Here is an 18,282-nt window from a genome sequence, read left to right as displayed (position 1 = left end):
AGCGGCTGTCTGCTCGCAAGTGGGTCGATGGTGTGCACTGCGCATGCACACGACGGAGTGAGCTCCGTCGTGCGCATGCGCCAGACGCGACGAGCGAAGGACTTTCCTTGGCTCGTTGTGTCTGATCAAAGGGGGCGTGCTGTCGATGTTGATTGACAGCACGCCCCCTCTGGTGGGCGTGTCGGGGGCGTGCCTGCCAGACAGAGGCGTTCCCAAGGGAACGCCTACCATCAGAAGCCGGCCCCACTGACATCACTAGTGATGTCAGTGGGAGTGATTTTGGCTCTGATAGAGCCAAAATCACTCCAGGGCTTGTGGTTGAAAAACCCGACCACAGGCTTCTGGTCGCACTGGCGATGGTCGCGATGGTCAAGACCATCGCGACCATCATCCTGCACGCTCGTATGTGCTGTGGGTGGTGAAGAACGGTGTATATTTTGGATGAAATCGTTACAATAGGTAAACCTTATAACTCTGTGATAACAAAATAATTATATTTTTCTGTCTCTTCCCTGTAGATATCATTACTGTACGGCGGGGTTCATTTTCCATTTCCAGGTAAGTTCTTAAATAGTATAAACAAACCACTCTTAAATAGTATCTTCTGAATGTTATTTAATATTAGAAAGGTATATCATCACCCAACATTTAATTACAGCATCAAGTAGTACGGGCTATATAGAGATACAGTAAATACCCAACCCAATCACATTTCACTGACAAAACGGTATTACAAGCTTAAACAGTCAGAATTAATATTTTAATAATAGAGCAGTGTTATACCTTCAACTTCCTCTGCTCTCTTAATGTGGTAACTTATTTAACAATACAAAGTTATAATTTATTCACACATCACTTTGCACATAAATTCATATATTTAACACTTTTATACAATATTGGCAATCCGGGGAACTTATATACTATAACAACCTATGAAAAGGGCTATATTAATAAATTAAATTAGCTACTTGTAGTCCTACAGTATGTAGTACACCCTCTATTGTCCTTGTATTGGTGGAGTACTAGTATTTCAAGGGTAGTACTTCTGATAATGCTACTGGATCAGAGGCGTAGCTATAATGGATGCAGGGTGTGCGGGTAACACGGGCCCCTGGGATGAGGGGGCCCCGCACCGCACACCCTGCACCCATAGTATTACTTACCTCTCCGGAGTCCCACATCGGCGCAGGGGTCCGGTGCTTTAAAAACGACTGAAAAATGGTCGCTGCTGCCATTTTCCCATTGTTTGCGCATTCACAATACAGGGAAAATGGCCATCGCGGCCATTTTCCTGGTGACCTGCGCATACTATATAATCTATAGGCGCACTCTAGTGCCCAGAGTCTATAACTCCGGCGCTGGACGCGCACAGCTCAATGGGCTGCCGGACAGAGAAGAGAGGGCCTGTGTCGGAGACTGCACACGGACCCCTCCTCTCTAGAAACGCCCCTGTACTGGATGGTGAATAGATGACAATTTATCCAGGATTGGAGCAACTTTACATCTGAATCCACATTGCTGTCTTTCTTTTGCAACAAAAATGTCAATGTCTAATTAGTCTTTTCAGATACACTCTCCCTTATGTCAGTTATTAACTGTTTAAGATGGATACAACTTAACAGACACTTGCTTTCCATAAACAACTATGCCAGGAGTGTGTAGCAATGAAATCCTTCTCCCTTACTAGCAAATCCAATGTCCTAGTCTCATTTGTCTGTATCACTATTCCACTGCTGTGTATACACTCAAAGGGACCGAAGCTCTTGAGTAGAATTTGTCACTATATCATACCAAGCAGGGGTGGGTAACTGAAGCATTGTTCACACTATACTGACACCCTCACTTAGGTCAGCGGTAGGGCAGTACTTAGTATTGATACTTGACTGGCTGTGTCTCTCTATGGTGGTCCACTCAAAGTTTATTATGGTAATGAGTGGGCCTCCGGGCATAGGAAATTGACTTTAGCAGATCCCTAATTGGAGTTTAGTATTCTCACCACTTCAGACTAACCAGGATTTTACCCACGGCAAACCAGGCAGCTTGGACCTTCTGATCAGCGCTGCGCTGGTACTGTCAGTCAATGGCCTCCACACAGTCACCTCAGGACACTGCGTAGCTCCTCCCAAGAGACAGGCCCTCCTCTTAGCCAACTCCCCCGGACCACTTGGAAATCTGCAGCCAGTGCATCTGCCTTTACCCTCTGAAGGTAAGTGCTGAGCTCACCAGCGCTATGCATCCTAATGATTTACCCTCACAGGCAACACTATCTCCTGTCACCCGGCGGCTGCTATTATAGTTCAGCCACAGCGCCTAGGACAACAGCAGGGGATACAGAAGGGGGAATGCCAGTCTGCTCTACCCAATGGCTGCTCCGCTTTTCAACTGTCACTTGCCTGCCCACCTGACACTACTCATGTCTCTATTACTAGAAACTTCTCTCACTCAGGGGCAGAACTATGGGAGACAATGGAGGTGCCTGCCACCGGGCTCCAGTTCTGAAGGGACACCTCCTCCATTGTCCACAACATATTCACCCCACTTAGGGCAGTTACTATGTACCCGGACAGTACTGTCACGGCAGCCCAATACATGGAACCCCTTCCCGGCACCTGAGAAGCCACCATATACTAGTGGAGAGCTCCATGTCAGACCATCAGATGTCACCTTTGTCTGTCTATAGCCTGTCTACATGCAAATTGCTACATTACAGTGTCAGCAGCTGTGACGGAAGGGGGGCACCAAATTATAACTTGCCTCCGGGCATCTGGCATGAACTTACGCCACTGCTCTCACTGCATGAGTTCCCCCATCTACCCATTAATATACTATGCACTGTGGAAATGATACACCCTGGGCATTCCTGTCCCAGGTAAAGCTTACATAATCCATAAATATACATACAATTATTACCTCTCCTATACTACATTACTGGAATAATACACTTTTACTTCACATGGTAACATATATATTACAATATATACAGTGAATAACATATTGTCTATAATAGTGCTGGTTTAATCCTATATATCTAGAAAGGGTGATCCCTATTCCCTCGATAGTTTAAGCCTAAGTTTAAACCCAGGCTACAGTTGTTATGAGCAACATATTCACTTCTAAAATCCTGCAATTTAGTAAATATACCCCTATGTGTTAAAACATGCTAAGGTCATATATGGCCTGAGTCTGAGCTGCATGCAATGCCAATGTTCACAGAGTTGAGCGATTGTACGCAGAGTTGCTACTGCTCGTACGCAAATATCCCTAAAAACTCCTAATAATAATAATAAACAATATTATCTATGTAACAGCCTTTGTGTACACTCCTATAGAGTATGCTGGTGTAGAAGCGATGTCAGGGGCGTCTTAAGAGGAGGGGGCCCATGTTCATTCTCCATCCGGGGCCCCTTCCTCTCTCCCTGGCGGCCGGCAGTGCACTGACAGCAGCAGTAGACTCCGGGCACTAGTCTGTGCCTAGAATCTACTACGCATGTGTAGGTCACCAGGATTTCCCCACTGCGCATGGGCAAAACGCTGGGAAAATGGCCTTCTGTAACACTGTCTGCACTTTTTAATTATAGATCACAGAGGATATATGTAACAATGGAAAAGTCACTTATCTATGCTGTACTCCGAACACAAATATTAGTATCCTCTTTCTTGCTTGAAGAACCCTCAAAGACATTTACCCAGAACTGGAGCCAAACTTTTAGTTCAGGAACTAGTTTGAAAATGCCCAGGGCCGGTTCTAGACCATGTGGAGCCAAGGGCGAAAATTTTGTTTGGCAACTGCTCCCTCCTGCCCAAAAAATAAATAAATAAAGACATTAAAATCTCAGGACAATGCTTTCAATGGTGTGCCTCTTCCACTAAAATGTCACTCCTTAAATTAGAAAGAACATATTTATGTATGAAAGTAACAACAAGCATTGTACTAGGAGAAAATTGGTAAAAAAAAAGGAAAAAGAAAGCGATGGCCATCACTGTCACTCTTTTTTTCTGACTCACCCCTGCCCTGAGTTTTTTATGGGGTCCCCTCAAACAAGGTTTTGTCACTTGAGTGCCCCATTTTTTTATATATTTTGCAACCCCTGTATATTTCCTGTGCATGAGAGTCTTTTGTTACCCATACAGTATATGGCAGTTTCTCTGCAATAGGAAACTTCTGAAGAAATTGAGCCTCCATGGGCAGGCAGTGTCTTGAGCTGGTATTCAGTTTGCAAATAAGAGATCATTTAATTTGGATGTCAACTGTTTGTGTAGGAAAATATGTTATCTTCATACAACAGAGGTTTAACAACATAAGACATAGTAATAAAAGTTTTGGGGCAGGGTAAAATGTGAGTTCCCCAAACATCCTGGAGAGATCGTCCCATGTCTCTCCAGAGGCAACCCTCTGCATCTCTATAGCACCATCCTCCTGCATCTCTCCAGTACTATCCTCCTGCATCTCTCCAGCTCATCCCCCTGCATCTCTCCAGCTCCCCTTTTGTCACTCCAGCTCACACCCTTACATCTCTCCAGCTCACACCCCTGTATCTCTCCTAGCTCACACCCTTGCATCTCCCCAGGACCATCCTTACTCTTCTCTACAGCTCACACCACTGCATCTCTCTTGTTCACCCCACCTGTATATCTCCAGCTCACACCCTTGCGTCTCTCTTGTTCACCCCCCACATCTCTCCAGCTCACACCCCTGTGTCTCTCTTGTTTATTCTCTTCCCTCCTGTGTCTGTCTAGTGCACTAACCAGTGTCTCCCCAGCCCCCCTCTCACCTTCTTGTCTTCAGGCCATCACAGTGACTGGTCAGGTGCCCCCTGCTCCTATTCGCAGCAGCGGAGCTGCCGGGACCTGATGAGAGAGAGGCAGCTGCTGCCCGACAGAGTACTCTAGCACCGCCCATTTTATCTACTGCTGTCAGGTAAGACAGCGCTGGCAGGGTGGCTACAGCTGCACCCACAGGCCACAGAGCCCTGGGCAATAACCCTGCCACTGTTTTGTAGAACAGTCCCAGTCGCCACCACCATGAACTGTTTGTAGTTTAAACTCCAACTAAGTTTAGAGAGTGTCTAGCATAAGGAGAAGAAATTACAATTTATTTACTCTTTGTGCTAGCCTGAACTCCATTAATCTGTCCTGCTAAAGTTGCTCCTTCATTGTGGCACTGACTCTGGTATTGTTTTCTGTCAATTTAGAGCCTTTTAAGCTCTTTCAGAAAAAGCACTAGTTATTTCTTGCCCTGTCTTCTTATAAACTTCAAAGTAGTTCATGAACCATTCATAAATATTTTATTCACTTTCATCTTCTTGATATAAAACAAATCTGAAAATCATTATGTTCTGTTCTGTCTTTGAACTATCTGGTGCAGTGACAAAAGAGATGTAAAGACTTTTTTTTTCTTTAAAATATTTTCAAAACTTTATCACGAAGGTGAATGAATGTTGGGCTAACCACAAAGTGGAGTGGGTACATTTTTATTTTCCTCTGGCCATTTTTCCCGTAAAACTTACATACTCTCTTATAAACCGGTTACATTTTATGAGGAGTTTGTCCCCTCAAAATACTTAGTTACTTTAGACAGTAGAGTTTCTTGACCCAAGAGTAGACCATTTCACATACAGAAGTGGCTCTTCTCTGCCACTACACAGTAGCAGTCACACAAGTTTATTCACTATCAGCGGGAACCAGGTGCCCAAATTTGGTCTTCAAGAACCCAAAAGCTCAAGCTTACAGGAATGCATTGATAATGCACAGATGAGCTAATCTATGAGGCAGGGTTAGTAATTGTCCCAGCTGTTTCAACAGGCAGAAATCCTCCACACATGATCAGTTGTGGTTGGGCATTAGGATTGAATGTAAGCTCTTACGAGCAGGGCCCTCTACTTTCTTGTGCTTCTCCCTACTTTAGTTTCATCTACTTCTTACTCACCACTAGGACACCTAACACTTGGCTGCTTATGCTCTGTTGCTTATCTGCATGTTACGGTCGCTAATGTAGCAATATATATTATCCATGTCCTGGTCCTGTAGTGTATTGTTCTGCAAGACGCTTGTCTACAACTTGTTTATGTACTTTGTAAGGCGCTGTGGAACATTTGTGGCGCCATATAAATAAATGATAATAATAATAATTGGATATGTTGAACAGTGATATACAGTAATGGGTTAATTCAACCGGGCAGCATTTAGACATGAAAATCAAGTTTAAAGAAAGTAGAGCAGGTTTCGCTGGGTTCAGAGTTCTTTTGCTGAGGTCTTTTCCTCCAGGCACCTGATGTTGGATCCTGTGAACACTGTCATACACATCCCCAGAGACATCACTCACACATTAGAAGAGACATCACTCTGCCTCACTTGGGCTAAAGTGTCATTACAAAATTTTTCCTATACTGTATGTCCTCCCACAGTGTAAACAAGTTTGCAAGAATTATGAGATCAGGTATATTGTTACTAATTGCGACGGCAGTGCGTTGCGCTCCAGCATTCACTCACGTCACAGGGCGGACACTGGCCACATTGGGCTGAACGAAGGAGGGCGAAGGAGCAGCTGCAGTGAACGTCATTGCTCCTCTCCCCTACTGAGAGCTTCAGCTCATATCGCCATCTCCAGATGGCAAAATGAAATGGAGAAGCAAAACGGAAACATGACATTTCCATTCTATTCTGGATCACTCTCCCCATACTAGTGTAAGAGGAAGAGACTCTAACACTAAGGGGCACCGCTGGAGAAATCTTAGGCTTCTCCATGGTACAGCCCTTCTTGAATATGAGGAAGCAGTGAAAAGTCCTGTTTTCTAAACTGCTTTGTGAAACAGGGCTGTTCACTGCTGCATGAATAGACACCTAGAGCTTTCATCTTGGCCAATCTCACATCAAACAAGAGGAAAGAATAAACCATGCCTAGTAGTAACTAGCAGTATCCTTATTGACACACCATAACAAGACCTCTAATATTGCCCTTTGGATGCAGTACAGGTAATTGCCTTCATATATGTGTCTAAACACTGGTATGCAGTTGGGAAGCCGGCGGACCTAATCCTGACAGCCGGCTTCCGGACTGTCATATCCCGGCAAGGGTCTAAAGACAGACGTCGATATGCCGACGCCTGTCATTAGACAAACGCAGGGAGGCCGACACCCGGCATCCCAATCGAATAGACGCCGAGCGCGGATAGCCACGGTTTTAGGTTTAGGGTTCCCGGGGGGACTTACGGTTAGGCACCCACCCGAGAGGTTAGGTTTAGGCTAGGGGAAGGGGGTTTAGCGTTAGGCACTCCCGGGGGGTACTTAGGGTTAGGCACCCCCCAGGGGGACTTAGGTTTAGACGGCGGGGAAGGGGGGTTAGGTTTAGGCACTAAGAGGGGGGATTAGGGTTAGGCACTGGGGGGGAAGGTTAGGGTTAGGCACCCCTAATGGAGCGTTAGGGTTAGGGGGTAGAAATAGGTTAGTATATACTTCCCTTTGACGATCGGGATTTCCTCCTCTGCCAGGATGCCGCTGTCGGGATTCCAACCGCCGGGCACGGGTCCGGCGGTAAATCATACCGATTCCCTAAAAACCTGTTATCACTTGCACGTATAGAACACACAAGCAGGCCGCACAAGCAGGCCGCAGGCTGCTGGTGCATAATATTAATAAGTGCATAATTTTACAAGTGCACTGTATCCATATTTTGGCGTTAGACCGGCGTTAAACCGAAGTCAAACAGAAGGAGACTACTCTAACCTGAACCCATCAAAAAAACCTTACCATTTGGACAAAGTATAAACAAGATATGTAACTTCACAATCTCTTCTCTACAAGCAACTGCTGTCTGCTCAACCTGGACAATAATCACTGGACTCTGTTTGCTCACTCTAAGAACTTTACTTGCTAATATTTGGGCTGGCTCTCTGATTTCACAAATATTTTACAGCATAATGTAATGTATCTGTGCCAATTCAGTTTATCTCTAGCTTAATTATTTGCCAAGCCTGTCATCTGTCTTCTAACACAGTTTACTTTAATAATCCATTTTTTCCCTGCTAAATCTCCATTTTTCCTTCCCTCAATTATATCCTTTTATCAATACAAAAATACACCTTCTTCCACTGTACTTTTACTTGATTCTCTGCAAATCTTCTGCACTTTCTCTTACATATATATTCCTACATCTACATTGCCTCCCCAAACTCTACCCAGCCACACCATGACCATGTTTTCATCCAATTCCTCCTCCTATCAGTGTATACCCGATCCACTGCTTTGCCCCTTCTTCCACCTTTATCATTTCCCCCTTATCTCCTCCACCTCCTCCTTCCTTTATCTCCCCTCCTCTGTCTGCCTTCCTCCCTCTCCTCTCCCATTACTCCACATTTGTTCTCTTCTACCCCACCTGGGTCCTACTACCCCACCGTTAATCCCTCCTCCAAGCCTCCTCTCCATGCCATGCCACCCCACCTCCACCCACATCTCATTAAACTTTTAGAAGAAGAGGAGGTAGGATATATGCGCACTGAGAATGGGTATGGTTGGCGAGCTGCAGTAAGTGGTACAGCTGACACTGTAAATAGGCAAATGGATAAATAAATATACGTACTGCGCTCAGCTTAACCTTAATCTAGGCTAGGAAGATGGTCTCTTGTGGACTGATATATAAACCATGAGAATCAATATGATTATGAAACAACGAGTGGTTTTAATGCAAAAAACAGGGGGGCATATACAATTCATATGTATACATTACAAAATGTACAAAAACAAATAAATTAATAGGGAAGGTGATAATATATATCACTATTTGTAACAAAGACAAATAGATGGGTAGATAAGTGATAAACATTAATCAAATACAATGATCAATAAAGATGGGCATGCATAGGAGATCATGAATGAGATATACTGCTGTTTGTACAGATGGTTCAATATCAGAGCTCAGAATGTGTCCAAAGTCATGTAGTTGGACAGATCGGTCTTTAGGAATGGGGTTGTAGCGACGTCCCGCTTGTAATATGGTATAGTCTAATGTAGCGCTAGATGAGGTGCCCGGGTGAAACTTCCTGAGGAAGGGAGTACAGAGAGATCGGCAGCCAGGGGGTTAACTCTAACCGACTGCCGCTGACTCTCGTGCAGGTGCCGGCGGTGCACCTGTTCCCAGGCGTCCGCCGGAGCCGCAGTCCGGAACAGCGGCTGACAGACAGTTGACAGACAACTCCTTGAAAAAGGCCATTGGGCTGAAACACATTGGAGGACAACTAATCCACCATAAGATCATTACAATTATTCTACATTCAGAGATCTTCATGAGAAATACTGCTACTTCTGTGGCCGCAGCTCAGATAACCCCCACGTGACCATAACCAGAAGCGGAGGAGAAACACACAGAGGAGAAGGGCCCGATACATGACCAGACCAGGAGACCAGGCAGAACGAAGGGCAGACAAGCACTGCAGACCAACACAGCCGGCAAGAGGAAGGAGCGGTCAGCGGCGGTACTAAGGGAGGTAAGTCTCTGATGTGAGAGGGACGTATGGTCACTGGCCACACAGAGTCTGACTATAGCATCTCTCACACCACGGCAGCAGCTGTTCTGGACTGCGGCTCCGGCGGACGCCTGGGAACAGGTGCACCGCCGGCACCTGCACGAGAGTCAGCGGCAGTCGGTCAGAGTTAACCCCCTGGCTGCCGATCTCTCCGTACTCCCTTCCTCAGGAAGTTTCACCCGGGCACCTCATCTAGCGCTACATTAGACTATACCATATTACAAGCGGGACGCCGCTACAACCCCATTCCTAAAGACCGATCTGTCCAACTACATGACTTTGGACACATTCTGAGCTCTGATATTGAACCATCTGTACAAACAGCAGTATATCTCATTCATGATCTCCTATGCATGCCCATCTTTATTGATCATTGTATTTGATTAATGTTTATCACTTATCTACCCATCTATTTGTCTTTGTTACAAATAGTGATATATATTATCACCTTCCCTATTAATTTATTTGTTTTTGTACATTTTGTGATGTATACATATGAATTGTATATGCCCCCCCGTTTTTTGCATTAAAACCACTCGTTGTTTCATAATCATATTGATTCTCATGGTTTATATATCAGTCCACACGAGACCATCTTCCTAGCCTAGATTAAGGTTAAGCTGAGCGCAGTACGTATATTTATTTATCTCATTAAACTCCCTCCCTGCCCATCTCCTTCAGGTTCTCTTCCCAACACTGGTGCCCGCACAATCTCTCCACTACATTCATTTCGATCACCCAAATTAATCTCACCTTCTCGTCACAGCAACCCTGATAATCTTATTCACATCTCTCCCATAAACACTGTCCCTCTATCTTGTGCCCTCTGGAATGCCAGATCAGTCTGTAATAAACTGGTTCCCACCCATGACCTTTTAATTTCCAAAAACTTGCATCTCCTAGCCATTACTGAAACCTGGATTTCACCCTCTGACACCACTTCCCCTGCAGCTCTCTCTTCTGGGGGCCTCACCTTCTCTCACACCCCTCACCCCAGGGGTCGCCATGGTGGTGGTGTGGGGGTCCTTCTGTCCCCAGGTTACTCCTACCAACTCCTACCCTCTGAACCATCTCTTACTTTCTCTACATTTGAGGTTCATGCTATTCGCCTCTTCCAACCAGTACACCTGCGAGTAGCTGTCATTTACCGTCCCCCTGGCCCTCCCTCTAAGTTCCTTGACAACTTTGCTTCCTGGCTCCCTCACTTTCTCTCCTCTGACCTCCCCTCCATTATCCTTGGTGACTTCAATATTCCAATTGATATCCCCACACAATCCTCTGCCTCCAAATTCCTTACCCTCACATCTTCATTTGGTCTCTCACAATGGACCTCCTCACCCTCACATGTGAGTGGGCACTCACTTGATTTAGTCTTCACTCACCGCTGTAATATTTCTAATTTTTTCCAACTCCCCATTCCCTCTCTCTGATCATCACCTTCTCTCTTTTAACCTCTCTCTCTCTCCCTCCTCTCCTCTACCTCCGAAGGCCACCATCACTAAGCGTAACATTGAGGCTATCAATGCTGTTTCTCTATCTTCCCTGCTTGACTCTCTTCTCTCACCTATCCTCTCTCTCCCCTGCCCTGAACAAGTTGCTTCCCTATACAATGCCTCCCTTACTTCTGCTCTGGACTCTGTTGCACCGGCAATCACTACTCACCCTCGCAGATCCACACTACAACCCTGGCATTCCAAATGCACCAGATATCTGCAAAAGTGTTCAAGAACTGCCGAGCGACAGTGGAGAAGATCACGCTCTAAGGCAGATTTTCTCCACTTGAAATTTATGCTCTCATCCTACAGTGTTGCCCTTTCCCTATCTAAACAGTCTTATTTCAAAAACCTCATTTCCTCCCAGTCCTCAAATCCCCAGCATCTCTTCACCACCTTCAACTCCCTCCTCTGTCCACCCCCTCCCCTCCTCCCCTCCTCACTCACTGCCATTGACTTTGCTACCTACTTTACATCCAAAATCGATTCCATACGTCAGGACATCACATCCCACCAGTCCCCCTGCTCTACACCTCCTTCTTTCCCTGATCACCCATCTCCATCCATTTCACTGACTCTGACATCCTTCTCCCCTGTATCTGGAGAGGAAGTCATGGCTCTCATCTGGTCCTCCCCCCTTTCTACCTCCCCCCTTCACCCTATCCCTTCACGTCTCCTCCGCTACCTCTCTCCTTGCACCTGTTCCCATCTTGCCCACCTCCTCAATCTCTCCCTCTCATCTGGCACTGTCCCCTCTGCATTCAAACATGCGATAGTCTCCCCCATTCTTAAAAAACCTACCCTTGATCCCAACACTCTCTCCAACTACCGTCCCATCTCTCTCCTCCCTTTTGCCTCTAAGATCCTTGAGTGTGTTGTTTACAAATGCCTTACCACCTTTCTTTCCTCCCACTCCCTCCTTGATCCTTTTCAGTCTGGCTTCCGTTCTCTCCAGTCCACTGAAACTGCCCTCACAAAAGTCAGCAATGACCTCCTTGCTGCCAAATCCAAGGGCCACTACTCTCTGCTTATTCTCCTTGACCTCTCTGCTGCCTTCGACACTGTTGACCACCCTCTCCTGCTGCAAATTCTTCACTCCCTTGGTTTACGTGACCCTGCTCTCTCCTGGCTGTCGTCCTACCTCTCAGACCGGTCCTTCTCTGTCTCCTCTCAGGACTCCTCTTCCCCACCACAGCCTCTTACAGTAGGTGTTCCCCAACGTTCCGTTCTTGGACCTCTACTATTCTCCCTCTATACGTCCTCTCTAGGTGAACTCATCAGCTCATTTGACCTCCATTATTATCTCTATGCTGATGATACTCAGATCTACCTTTCCTCCCCTGACCTCTCCCCCTCTCTCCTCACTCGTATCTCCAACTGTCTCTCTGCTATTTCTTCCTGGATGTCCCAGTGATTTCTTAAACTTAATATGTCTGAGACTGAGCTGATCATTTTTCCACCCTCCAACATAACCTCACTTCCCACTATTTCTTTAACAATTGATGGCACAACTATCTCTTCTAGCCCCAAAGTGCGCTGTCTTGGAGTTATCCTGGACTCCTCCCTCTCCTTCAAACCACATATCCAGAGCCACTCACAGTCCTGTCGCTTCCATCTCAAAAATATTTCCAAGATTAGACCCTTTCTCACCCAGGATGCCACCAAAACCCTAATACACTCACTGGTCATATCCAGATTGGACTACTGTAACCTTCTCCTATCTGGCCTCCCCAACTCCCATCTCTCACCTCTCCAGTCTGTCCTCAATGCTGCTGCTCGACTCATCTTCCTCTCCAAATGCTCTACATCTGCCTCCCCTCTCCTACAAGCCCTCCACTGGCTCCCCTTCCCTTTTAGAACCCAATTCAAGGTTCTCACACTTGCTTACAAAGCCCTCACCCATTCCTCTCCCATTTACATCTCTGACCTCATCTCCCTCCACTCTCCTGGCCGCCCCCTTCGATCAACCAATGCACACCGCCTCTTATGCCAACTGATTACTTCTTCCCGCTCCCGCCTCCAAGATTTTGCCCGTGCTGCTCCCGACCTTTGGAACTCTCTCCCTCTCCCTATCAGACTCTCCTCCTCTTTACAATCCTTCAAACGGGCTCTCCCACTACTTCATCAAAGCCTTCCAGCTCCCATCCTAACTTGCTGCAGCATGCTCCTTCCTCCGTTTAACCCATCTGTGTCACACCTGTTTGTCTGCCCCTACCCTTTAGAATGTAAGCTCTTACGAGCAGGGCCTCTACCCTCTTGTGCTTCTCCTTACCTTACTTTCGCCTACTTCTTACCCCCCTCCAGGGCACCTAACACTTGGTTGCTTACGCTCTGTTGCATATCTAGGTGTTATGGTCACTTATGTATCAATGTATATTATTATTATTATTATTATCCTTTATTTATATGGCGCCACAAGTGTTCCGCAGCACCTTACATAGTACATAGAACTAATAGGTGAACAAGAAACAAGTAACTTACAGTACATTACAGTGCAGGACAAGGACACAACTAATATACATTGCTGAAATAGTGATTAAAGCACTCACAATAAGCTTCCGGGAGTTGGCAGTCCCGTGTTAGGTGCCCTATGGGGAGTAGAGAGTAGAAGAAAATGTAAAGAGAAGCACATGAGGGAAGAGGTCCCTGCTCATGAGAGCTTACATTCTATTATCCATGTCCTTGTCCTATTTTGTACTGTAAGTCAGTTGTCAAATTATTTGTTTATGTACTTTGTAAGGCGCTGCGGAACATTTGTGGCGCCATATAAATAAAGGATAATAATAATAATAATAGCAACCAATCAGATTCTACTTAACATTTAACTAGCACCTTCAAGAAGATAATAGCTAGATTGGTTGCTATGGGCAACATCACTTTTAAAACTCACTTCTAAAAACTCTCACTTTAGTAAATTTACCCCTAAAGCTCTTAGGGCCTGATCCAGCAAGGAACGAAACTGTGAATGCAATAACGATTACGCACGCAGTTCAACTGCGATATAGTATGCTAATTCAATGCAATGCCACCTCTGCACTACATAAGGACGCCCACTTTACCTTACACACATCCATAATGTTTAGCAAGACTGCAAAACCATCGGTACAATGAAGTACCATCCAGTGGCGGATCTAGACTTTTCTTTTAGGGGGGGCGACTTAATAATTGATCTCGATTTCTCCGCTCTCCTGTCCTGGCATCTCCCCTTTCTGGTCCCAACTCCTCCCCTTTACCTGTGTTTAAAAAAAAAAAAAAAAACAACATTATTTTTATTTTGGTGGTCACAAGGATTATTACAAGATCTGGATTTCTTATTAGCAGATAAAAAGCTGATCTATAGACCATTGGCCAATGCATGCAGGGGGAAGGAGGAATCAGAAGGATCCCTCTCCTGGGATTTCTGTGGAAGAAGGCCATATATTTCTATAGACAATCAGATGCGTGAAATTCCCCCTTCACAATGCCCAAGACAAACAGCACTGGAACCTGCTCAAAGTATCGACAGGAAGGTGCCTATAGCCATGTGCCAGCCCCGGCCGGATGCTTAAATCTGCAGCCACTTACCTGGATGAGGCAGGCCAGGGAGGACATATGAGTGTACAGACTAGAGAGGGTGCCTTGGACAGGATCATGTCTGCAGTTGCTGCTGACTGTTATTACAGGTCTGCAAAGTGCAAACTGCAGCTCAGCCTCAGCAGCTCTATGAGCTGAACGTTCAGCAGCTTCTACCCCCGAGATCGGTCTGGCTGCCTTGTGTAGGAGCTGTGTTGCCTTAGCCCAGTCCTAGGCTGGGAACTCAGCTGGGTGCACACAGTCAGGGCCGTATTTAGGGTAGTGCGATTGGTGCCATAGCACAGGGCACCACAGGTCAGGGGGCGCTGTTTGGGCCTGTCAAATTTCTGTTTATTATCATTCTTGCTTTGTAGCTTCCTCTTATTTCATCCCCAGCATCTCCTGGCCTCCCCTATCTCTTCCCTGGCCCTTCCCCATGAGGTCATGGCCCTTTTTTGGGTGCATTATGTCCCTTTCAAAAATGAGGGGGGCACCAATGCTCTTCCTGGCACAGGGCACCAAATAAATCTAGTTACGGCTCTGCACACAGCAATAACTTTCTAGACAGTAGATACTGCAGCCTTCCCCCACTTGGAGCTCCGTTCAGCGTTCACACTACTGCACAGCCTAATAAATCAAGCAGACTCGTGTCTCCGTCCCCGTAGATGTAACTCCAGGGGGGGGGGGGGGTGTATACACACTGCGGTAACTTGTTTAGGGCAAACAGAGATGATCAAAGACCGACTTTGCTAGGGGGGGGGCCATCGCTCCAATCGCCCCCCCCTGGATCCGCCACTGGTACCATAGCAGCCTCACGCACACTTGCACAAGCCCTGACCTTACTCAGAAATTGCTAACCTCATCACATGCTATCAGGCCTCAGGCTGCATAGGGCATCGCAGTGTATAATTTATGCACGCCCCTGCAGCGGTGTCCAAACGCACTGGCACGCCTGCATTCGGCCGACCACCCATCCCCCCCATTACACCCACAAACAGCACTTCCTGTCAATCACGCTGCGATGGGTCTGCACAGTCATTGCGATCACAGTCCAGATCGCAATGGCTGGTTCGTGCACTGCGATGCATAGGCATGTCCAGTACTCGACAATCGGCCAATTACGTGCGTTTTAGCAACTGCGTTCCTTGCTGAATCAGGCCCTTAATCCGTAATGATGAGCCAGATCACAGTTTCATGCAACAGGGTGTGTTACTAGACCTTCCTCTTTTAAGGCAATTTATGTTACATTATTTTTAAAGCATTTTTCTTCTTTTTCAGTTACTGTTTCCCAGAAGTTTTTGTGGATCACCTTGGTCAAACAACATTAAACAATAGACTTTCCACTTTAAAACAAGCGGTCTTCCTAATAAAGTTGAAATATAACCTATGTTAGGGCCTCTTCTATATCAGAGTGTATTGGTGGCCCCTGTTCTGTGGACCCAATGGAAATGCCCATTATATAACCAGCCCTGTAAGTGAAGACATGAGCATGGATTTTGTTTCATGCAGGTCGGGAGGGTGCCAGCAGAAGTACATTTGCATATAAAATAATAAGAATATTAAAAGTTACAATATTGAATTACAAGTTGCATTTGGGAACTTAAAGGGAAATCTGTTGCCCATGAAACTGTGCCAAATTAGGTCCTGTAAGTGCCCTTTACACAAATCAATAGTCATTTTAATGCAAAATTAGGTACACATATTCTAGCAAAACAGAAGACATTTAAGATGTAACCATAGAAAACCCTTTGGGAGCACCAAGAGTCCTTATATGATAGTAGGATAAAATCTGTTCTTATCTCAGGGCCTGATTCACTATGGATCTCAATATTGCGTACGCACACAGGAGCTCATTCAGACCCGCTCGCTATATGCGTTCGCTCGCACCCAGCGTATGCAAACCCTGCGCACGCCCAGCAAGGCAGGCGATTGCACGGCAAGCAGGGCTGCCATCAGAAATGGTGGGGCCCGGTACTGACAAATTAGGCAGGGCCCCCCTCCCCTGCGATATGGGGCAGAAGTGGGCGGCGCTGTGGATGTGGGTGGAGCTACTTTGGGGGTGAGAGACAGGGAGGGCTGGACCTATTGGGGGCACAGATTAATCGTTCGTAAATTCTGTTATATTATTTGATGTGCTGACATTTCTATTTGCATGTTTTTAATTTAATATATCTAAGCACAAGATGTATTGTGTGTGTGTGTGTATGTGTATATATATTAGGGGTGTGCACCGGCCACTTTTCGTGTTTTGTGTTTTGGTTTTGGATCTGGATCTTTCTTCGTGTTTTGGATCTGGATTGGTTTTGCCAAAACCACCCTTCCGTGTTTTGGGTTCTGGGTTTTGTGTTTTGGATCTGTATTTTTTTGAAAAAAAGCATAAAAACAGCTAAAATCACAGAATTTGTAGGTTTTTCTGCTCCTATGCTATTATTAACCTCAATAACCTTAATTTCCACTCATTTCCAGTCTATTCTGAATACCTCACACCTCACAATAGTGTTTTTATGTCCAAAAGGTTGCACCGAGGTAGCTGGATGACTATGCTAAGCGACACGAGTGGGCGGCACAAAAACGTGACCCATCTAGGCGTGAAACTGCAGTGGCAGACAGGATGGCATTGAAAAACTAGGCCCCAAACTGTACATAATGCAAAGAAAAAAAAGAGGTGCAAGATGGAATTGTCCTTGGGCCCTCCCACCCACCCTTATGTTGTATAAACAGGACATGCACACTTTAACAAACCAATCATTTCAGCGCCAGGGTCTGCCACACAACTGTGGCTGAAATGATTGGTTCGTTTGGGCCCCCACAAAACAAGCTGGCAATTAATCTGTCCCTGCACAAACTGGCTCTACGGCAAGAAGTCGTCCTCATCCTCCTCATCCACAGATTCCTCACCCTCTTCAGTGTTATGTACATCCTCATCCTCACAGAGTATTAATTCGTCCCTGCTGGAACCACAGGTCCCTCTGTACCTTCTGGAGGCTGGTCTCCCTGGAAGAGTTGATCATTCATTTTATGAACATCATCTTCTCCACATTTTGTGGAAGCAACCTCCTACGCCTTTCGCTAACAAGGTTCCCGGCTGCACTAAACACTCTTTCGGAGTACACACTGGAGGGGGGGCAACTCAGGTAAAATAGAGCCAGTTTGTACAGGGACCTCCAAATTGCTTCTTTTTCCTGCCAGTACAGGTACGGACTGTCTGACATGCCTACTTGGATGCTGTCACCGATGTAATCCTTTAACAGACAGACGCACGCTTGTCGCTGCTGCTTTGAGGATTCAAGTGCGGCTACAGCCCACACAATTCACAAAGACAGAAAAAAAAAAAGAATATTTTTATTGTTTGTGGAGCACACTTTGAGGGTTACACCACCCTCTAACAGACAGACGCACGCTTGTCGCTGCTGCTTTGAGGATGCAAGTGCGGCTACAGCCCACACAATTCACAAAGACAGAAAAAAGAAGAAGAATATTTTTATTCTTTGTGTAGCACACTTTGAGGGTGTCACCACCCTTTAACAGACAGACGCACGCTTGTCGCTGCTGCTTTAAGGATGCAGGTGCGGCTACAGCCCACACATTTCACAAAGACCGAAAAAAAAGAACAATATTTTAATTGTTTGTGTAGCACACTTTGAGGGTGTCACCACCCTTTAACAGACAGACGCACGCTTGTCGCTGCTGCTTTAAGGATGCAGGTGCGGCTACAGCCC

General features: G+C 46.0%; 1 long non-coding RNA gene across 2 annotated transcripts in view; it reads left to right on the top strand.

Moving 5' to 3' along the window:
* LOC148508998 (uncharacterized) overlaps nt 1–18,282 on the top strand; it is a 162,556-nt gene that overhangs the window by 11,922 nt on the left and 132,352 nt on the right. For both annotated transcript variants that reach the window (XR_015869497.1, XR_015869496.1), the window contains exon 2: nt 519–558. This is a non-coding gene — a long non-coding RNA (uncharacterized LOC148508998). The remainder of the gene's footprint in view (nt 1–518; nt 559–18,282) is intronic.

Source organism: Taudactylus pleione, unplaced genomic scaffold (genome assembly GCF_031769625.1).
Source record: "Taudactylus pleione unplaced genomic scaffold, aTauple2 ptg000333l, whole genome shotgun sequence".
In the NCBI taxonomy this organism is placed as follows: Eukaryota; Metazoa; Chordata; class Amphibia; order Anura; family Myobatrachidae; genus Taudactylus; species Taudactylus pleione.
The sequence above is the reverse complement of the archived record's forward strand: the minus strand, read 5'-3'. Positions and strand labels throughout refer to the sequence as shown.